This window comes from Globicephala melas, chromosome 20, assembly GCF_963455315.2.
Source record: "Globicephala melas chromosome 20, mGloMel1.2, whole genome shotgun sequence".
Lineage (NCBI taxonomy): Eukaryota > Metazoa > Chordata > Mammalia > Artiodactyla > Delphinidae > Globicephala > Globicephala melas.
Window position 1 is genome coordinate 39,151,202 of NC_083333.1, and position 7,571 is coordinate 39,158,772.

The window sequence follows — 7,571 nt, forward strand, 5'->3', positions numbered from 1 at the left end:
AGCATCCGTTCACACAGGGACGAGTGTGGAGCTAATTTGACTGGTGACTTGGAGGCAGGCATAGGGGTTTATATCACCCACCTGACAGCCCTGATGAGAATTTAGACCCAAATATTAAACATACCAATTCTGAAATGTCCCTTGACCATTCCCAGCACATAGAATGTTTTCCTGGCCAACTTTTTCTTCTTGGGTCCCCCTGCTTCCCTCCATGTTTCTGGGCGCTCTCCTGCTTTTTTCTCTCATTTCTGGACAACTTTCTCCCCATCTCCTGGGGCACCCCTGGAAACTCAATATTTCTTTACTATACCTAGCAACCCCACACTTGTAATTCTGTCCTAATCCAGTGGTTCTCAACCCTGGTCTCACATTAAAATTGCCTGTGGGGTTAAAAAATACAATTGCCTGGACCCCAATCCAGCACAATTAAATCCGAAGTTCAGGAAAGGCTGAGAGCTTAGCCACTGAACAACGAATAACATCTCAGCAACCGAACAACTTTACTATTCATTTCTTTCTCACAACACGACTGATGGAGATTGGGTGGCACTCCTTGCAAGTGATTCAGGGATCCAGTCTCCCTAGTCACAGGGCCCTGGATTACTGCAAGTGAAGCTGGGAAATGTAGTCTTTCTTGGTGCTCCAGAAGAGGAAACAGGATCTAACCAGGACATGGGTTTGAGTCCTGGTCCGGGAAGATCCCACATACCGTGGAGCAACTAAGCCTGTGCACCACAACTACTGAGCCTGCACTCTAGAGCCCGCGAGCCACAACTTCTGAGCCCACGTGCCACAACTACCGAAGCCCATGCCCGTGCTCCGCAATAAGAGAAGCCACCGCAAAGAGAAGCCCACGCACGGCAACCAGGAGCAGCCCAACTCACTGCAACAAGAGGAAGCCCGTGCGTAGCCACGGAGACCCAACACAGCCAAAAAAAACCACATTAAATAAATAAATAAATAAAAGCTCCCCAGATGATTCTAACATGTAGCCAAGTGTGCCAACCACTGCCTCTCTATTTTGGACATCACTTTGTAGTGTGGGGAATTTCCTTTTAGTCCCAAACTGGCATCAGTTTTTCCTAATACAGGCAGTTACATTTCTAAAAGGAACTCTGCCCGTTTTTTTTTTTAAATCCTTTTTCCCTCTTGGCACGGTAGCATGTGGTTAGTAGGGCAGAAAGGATTCTTATCACACTATAGCTGGGAAGACTGGCCTGGAGGGGCAAGGGCTTTGCCTAATGTCACACAGAAAATTGTCGGCAGAGCTGGAACCAGGCTCTTGGACTCTCGGCTCCCAGCCGGGCTTCCCTGCCATGCTGCCTTCCAGAGATGGAGGGGGATTGATTAGAAATGGGGGTAGGGTTGTGCTTGGGGAAGGAGGCACTGTTGGAGGAGAAACATGGGCTAAGAAAGGGAACCACGAGGGATCGCGTGGGCTCCCTTGCCATCCCCAGACTCAGCTCCTCAAGAGACCCAGGGGGTTGAGAGCATCACCTTTAGACAAGCTCACTGGCCCGGCTTCCTCTGGGCTGGGTTTGGTGGGGACCACAGAGTTCTGGGAGAGACAAGTGCAGGCCATGCCAGCTGGTAAGGAGGGCCGTCTAGCTTGTTCCATTGATCTGTTTATCTAGCCTAATTGCCATGATCAGAGTTTTAATTCTTTAAAAACTTCTGTTTTACTATCTAGTAAGGAAAGTTTTCAATTACTCTCTTTTTTTATTTATTATTTTTAAAATAAATTTATTTATATTTTTGGCTGCATTGGGTCTTCGTTGCTGCTCACGGGCTTTCTCTAGTTGCGGTGAGCAGGGGTTACTGTTCATTGCGGCGCGCGGGCTTCTCATTGTCGTGGCTTCTCTTGCTGCGGAGCACCAGCTCCAGGAGCGAGGGCCTCAGTAGTTGTGGCATGCGGGCTCAGTAGTTGTGGCTCTCAGGCTCTAGAGAACAGGCTCAGTAGTCGTGGCGCACTGGCTTAGTTGCTCCGCGGCATGTGGGATCAGACCAGAGCTCGAACCCGTGTCCCCTGCATTGGCAGGCGGATTCTCAACCACTGCACCACCAGGGAAGTCCCTGTGGCTGTAACTTTTGCAGTTTGAAGTGTGACAGCAAAGCTGGCACAAATGTTTTTCCTTCTTCACAGTCTCCTGGATAGATTTGTTCTTAGACCGTTTGATGTTTTTCTTTCCTTTTTTTTTTTTTTGTTTTTTTTTTTTGTTGTTTTTTGGCCGTGTGGCTTGTGGGATCTTAGTTCCCTGACCAGGGATGGAACGGGGCCCTCAGCAGCGAAAGCTCGGAGTTCTAACCATTGGACCACCAGGGAATTCCCTTTCTTTCCTTTTGCAGTTGAGTACTTTCACCTTTTCCCTTATAGGAAGCACGTTACGGCTTCTCTGTGGCAGATCCGAATTGCCAGCATCACTTCTCTGGTGCTTTGGGGCGATTTTGAGTAAAATAAAAGTTACTTGAACGCAAAGCGCTGTGGTAGCAAGACAGTCGATCTAACTTAGAGGGCTACTAAGTGACTATCAGGTGAAATACGCTGGACAAAGGAATGATGCGTGTCCTGGGCAAGACAGAGTGGGACAGTGAGAGGTTTCATCACTCTACTCAAAATGGCACACAATTTGGGGACTTCCCTGGTGGCGCAGCGGTTAAGAATCTGCCTGCCAATGCAGGGGACACGGGTTCGAGCCCTGATCCGGGAAGTTCCCACATGCTGCAGAGCAACTAAGCCAGTGTGACACAACTACTGAAGCCCGTGTGCCTAGAGCCCGTGCACCGCCACAAAGAGTAGCCCCGTTCGCCGCAACTAAAGAAAGCACGGGCACAGCAATGAAGACCCAATTCAGCCAAAATTAAATAAATTTATTTTTTTAAAAAAATGGCACGGGGGCTTCCCTGGTGGCGCAGTGGTTGAGAGTCCGCCTGCCGATGCCGGGGACACAGGTTCGTGCCCAGGTCCGGGAAGATACCACATGCCGCAGAGCGGCTGGGCCTGTGAGCCATGGCCACTGAGCCTGCGCGTCCGGAGCCTGTGCCCCGCAACGCGAGAGGCCACAACAGTGAGAGGCCTGCGTACCGAAAAAAAAAAAAAAAAAAAAAAGGCACGCAATTTGAAACTTACAAGTTGTTTATTTCTGAAGTTTTCCATTTAATATTTTTGGACAGCCGTTGCCCATGGGTAACTGAAAGCGCCGATAAGTGGGGACTACTGTATTCATTCAACAATTATCTACTGAGCATCTTTGAACAAGGCGGGGTCCCTACATCCAGAGGCCCAGAGTTTACGGGAGCAGATAGGAAGAGGGTCCTGATCAGGACTCTGTAATGAGAAGCTGTTACGGCAGCACCAAGAAATGGCTCCTCGGTCAGTCCGTGGGAGCATCAAAAAGCATTTCCAAGAGGTGCTGATGCCGGAACGAATTCTCAAACATACGGGGATGTTTGCTAAGTGGATGAATAAACGCTTGTTGCACACTGAAAAGGAATTGGTATTTTGGTAACATTTTTGATATTGAATTTCTTTTTCTACTCTGGAATCCTGCCTATGAGTGTGTGTGCACACGTGTGAGGGGAGGTGGTGGTCGTGGGGTTTTTGCTTAAAGCACAGATCACCTAATTCCCCACTACCTTCCGTTTACAAATTTCCAAGTTAGGAAGGGAGCATCCCCCCACTCCCCTTAGTCTGTCGTGCTACCTTGGCTTAGGGCCAGACTTAAGATACTCAGACTTTCCAGATTAGAATACTCCCCCTTTTTTTGCCTACTGGGGGGCTAAGGTGTGTCCTCATCTACTGTACTTAATGCAGAAAATAAAGCTGTGTTCTCTAAAGAGGGACACAAGACTGGGAGGAAACAAGAATATAAGAAGCCAACCTCTGAAATGTTATGCTGCCTTTAGCTCTTGTTTCTTCTCTGCTACACGGACTCCTGGGCCAGTGGGTCCACAGCGTCTGTTACCTTGTACACATTAAGACTCCCAAACCCTATTTTCAACTGCTCATGAGACATATCTCCACCTGGATGGACTTCTTAGAGATTTTCCAAGACCCAAATCCACAGTCGCATGTGCCTGCTGTTCACTTTCCATGTGACTCTCCAAGAACCCCATGGACCCCCTCGGGACACTGTGGTCATTGTTTATGTGGCTTCCCGCCCTCCATAACCAGGAGTTCCTAGAGGGCAGAGGCCAAGCTTTCTTGTCCTTTGGCACAAGGCTTAGTACAATTATATCAACCAAAAACCATTTCTTCGAACAAATGAATACTATCAGCTGACATGTTGACCTTTTCTTCCCTTAAAAAGTTATGAGTTGGGCAACGGCCTCTGAATTTCTGAACAGGAAAGGGATTTATAAGATGCAGTGTCATGTCATTTTACATGGAGGAAGTGGACCCTGTGTGTGTAAGTTCTGAACCCTGAAACCGGTTAGGAACAGAGGCTTCATTCCCTGTATCACCACTAGCTTAGTCAAACGTCAGCATAAATTCATGATGAAGGATCTAGAAAGAACTTAAAGTATGAGCTTTCTGGGACAACACAAAAGGATAAAGGTAAATTTGGCCCAAATGAGACAAACTTTAAACACACACAGACAAACACTCCCAGCTACAGCCCCACACCTGGGAGGGGTCCCGTCAACTAGAGGGATGGTTCGATCCACTTGTTAATTTCAATAGTGACTGTAATCGTTCTGAATAACAGATTGATAGACATTTTCAGGACTCTTGGCGTGAGTGAGTTAGAAAATTATTTTAGGCTGAGGAATCAAGGAGAAAAGCTATTGGGAAGTGAGACTGAGCCTGAGGAAGAGTGTATGGAGAGTTGCCAGAAGATGGAGCTGACGGTTAAGAGTGTTCATTGAACCCACTTAACCAAGGACATCTTTCAGTTGGTGGGAGTCCAGCTCACGGGAGCAGCCAAATATCCTCGAAAAAGGCCATGCTGGAGCCACAGTGCACTGTGAGAACCAGATGTGCCAGGTGTGAGGCATAAGTGTGCACCTCTGACCACCATCCCCACCTAAGGAGGAGAAAGTGCAGCATCCGGATGTTTCTATTTGTATCCTCTCTTATTTCGTGTTTGCAAGTCTTGGCACAGTGCCTGACAATTTCAGAAATTATCTAAGTGTTTAAGGCTGTTTCCACCCATTTTTTTCAGGGCTTGGTTTTCCTTCCAGAAACAGATCTTCCTCTCTCTGCAGTTTCTCATAAACCTGCCTTTATACTGTGTAGTACTGGTACCCAAGTGTTGGTCTGTGGACCATTTCATCTGTATCAAGTGAGAAAATTAAGTACAGGAGGATAGTTTATAATTAAGCTGAATATATATAATTTTAAGGATTACCCTTTATTCTGACGTGGTGACTGTGAATTTTATTTCGTCACATGCCGGTATAAGAAACACCCCATTATTTTTCTAACTTGAATAAAATCTTTCCCTGAGTGCCTGCTCACCAGAGTGGAAAGAAATGATATCTCAATCCTGTTTTGGAAGGCTTCTTCCCTTCCCTAGAGTTACATAAAAATCTAAGGGCCTTACATGGTGCCTGGAAAATGGGAGTCAGGGTTTTAGTGCAGACAGGGTGAACAAGGTACCTTGTGCTCTTAAACAATGAGATCCTATGTGAAACATTTTTTTTTATTGCATTGCTGGGCTTGTGGGGAGGGAAATCTCAAAGAGGTCACAAAACAAAAGAAAACAGCCCTCTTAGGCATGGTGAGTGGACAGGAAAGGTGGAGTTGTCCTAAAGGAAAATGCCAATATTAGCATCTTAGTTGGTAAGTTAAACATAAAGCCAGGGTCACGGTAAGATAACCTGAGATTCTGGTAAGTTAGGGACCTGGTTCCAAGTTGGTATCTTTATCCTGGACCCGTCCTGACAGAAGCAAATGCAACTCGTTTCTGGAGGAAGGTATCCTCAATTTCAGCCCCCAGATTTTCCATAGATTCATCCAAACATGAGCTCACAACAAGAGATCACAAAATTCAGAGAAACAGACCACCATGAGCAATAGTCAACATAAACAACAACATATTTATATGTCCAAGGACTTCTGATATTAGGCACAACATGTAAACTAACCATGTGCGTGTAAATGTTTAATGAAATAAAAGATGGCATTACAAAAATTAACAAGCAAGAAGACATTAGAATGAACAGTTAGTTTTGAAGGAGAACCATCCAGAACTTGTAGAAATAAAAATACAATGCTTAAAACAAAAACGAATTGGAGGGGGTTAACAGCAAATCAAACACAACTGAAAAGAGATGAATGAACCAAAAAGTTGCTCCCCTAAGTATGGTCCTTGGATTCGCAGCATCATCAGCCTGGGAGCTTGTTAGAAACGCAGCTCTCAGGCCCCATCCAGAACTACTGCATCAGATTTGCAGTTTAACAAGATTCCTTGGTAATTAATAGGCATTTTCAAGTTTAAGAAGTACTAAACTAGAAGATAGAGCTGAAGAAATTATATAGAATGAAGAACAGAGATAAGGAGAAGGGAAATATGAAAGAGAGGGTAAGAGATATGGCAGTTATAAAGATAAGGTCTAAAAAAATGTTATCCTGGTCAATGGAGACATTAAAAAGAATGGAGTATAGATAAATATTTGAAGAGAATTTTCCAGAAATGATGAAAGGCATGAATCCACAGATGTAAGGATTTACACCAAACAAGAAAAATTTACTCATGGTCAGGAGTAAAACTGCAGAACACCAGTACAAGTAGAAAGCAGTCTGAGAAAAACTATCACATCACTCAGTCTGTCAGCAGACTTCTCAACAACAACACTTATAGCTAAAAGACAAAATAATAGTATTTCCAAAATGCTGAGAGAGAATGGCTGTAAACCTAGAATTGTATACCCAGCAAAACTCTTTCAAGAATTTTTTTTTTCTTTCAAGAATTTTTATGAAGTAGAGCTTTTCAGTTAAAAACTGACAGACTTTACCACTAACATGACTTTTTAAAAAGAAAATCTGAAATGTAAGGATCTAAGTAAACATTGTCTGTGTAAAATAGCAATTAACAATAATGTCTAGTTTGTACCTTCCTACAAAGAAAATTCTAGGCCCAGATGCCTTCACTGACGAAGTCTACCAAACATATGAAAAAGAAATATTACCAATTCTACACAAACTCTTCCAGAAAATTGAAGAGGAGGGATCACTTCTCAGCTTACCCTGGTACCAAAACCAGGCAGAGAACTTAACAAGAAAAGAAAACTACATACCAGTACTGACCAAGTCAAATTAATCCCTGGTTGGCTTAATGTTAGAAAATCAAAGAATAGAGTCATATTTGCAGACTAAAAAAGAAAAAACATATAATCATCTCAATAGTTGTTGAAAAATCATTGATAAAATCAACATCAATTTCTGATTTTAAAAAGCTCAGTAAACTAGGACTAGAAGGGAAATTTCTCAACCTGGTAAAGGGTCTCTATGAAACACACACACACACACACACACACACACACATATATATTCTTTTTCAGTTTCTTTTCCATTCTAGGTTATTTCAAGATACTGAATATAGTTCCTTGTGCTCTATGGTAGGTCCTTG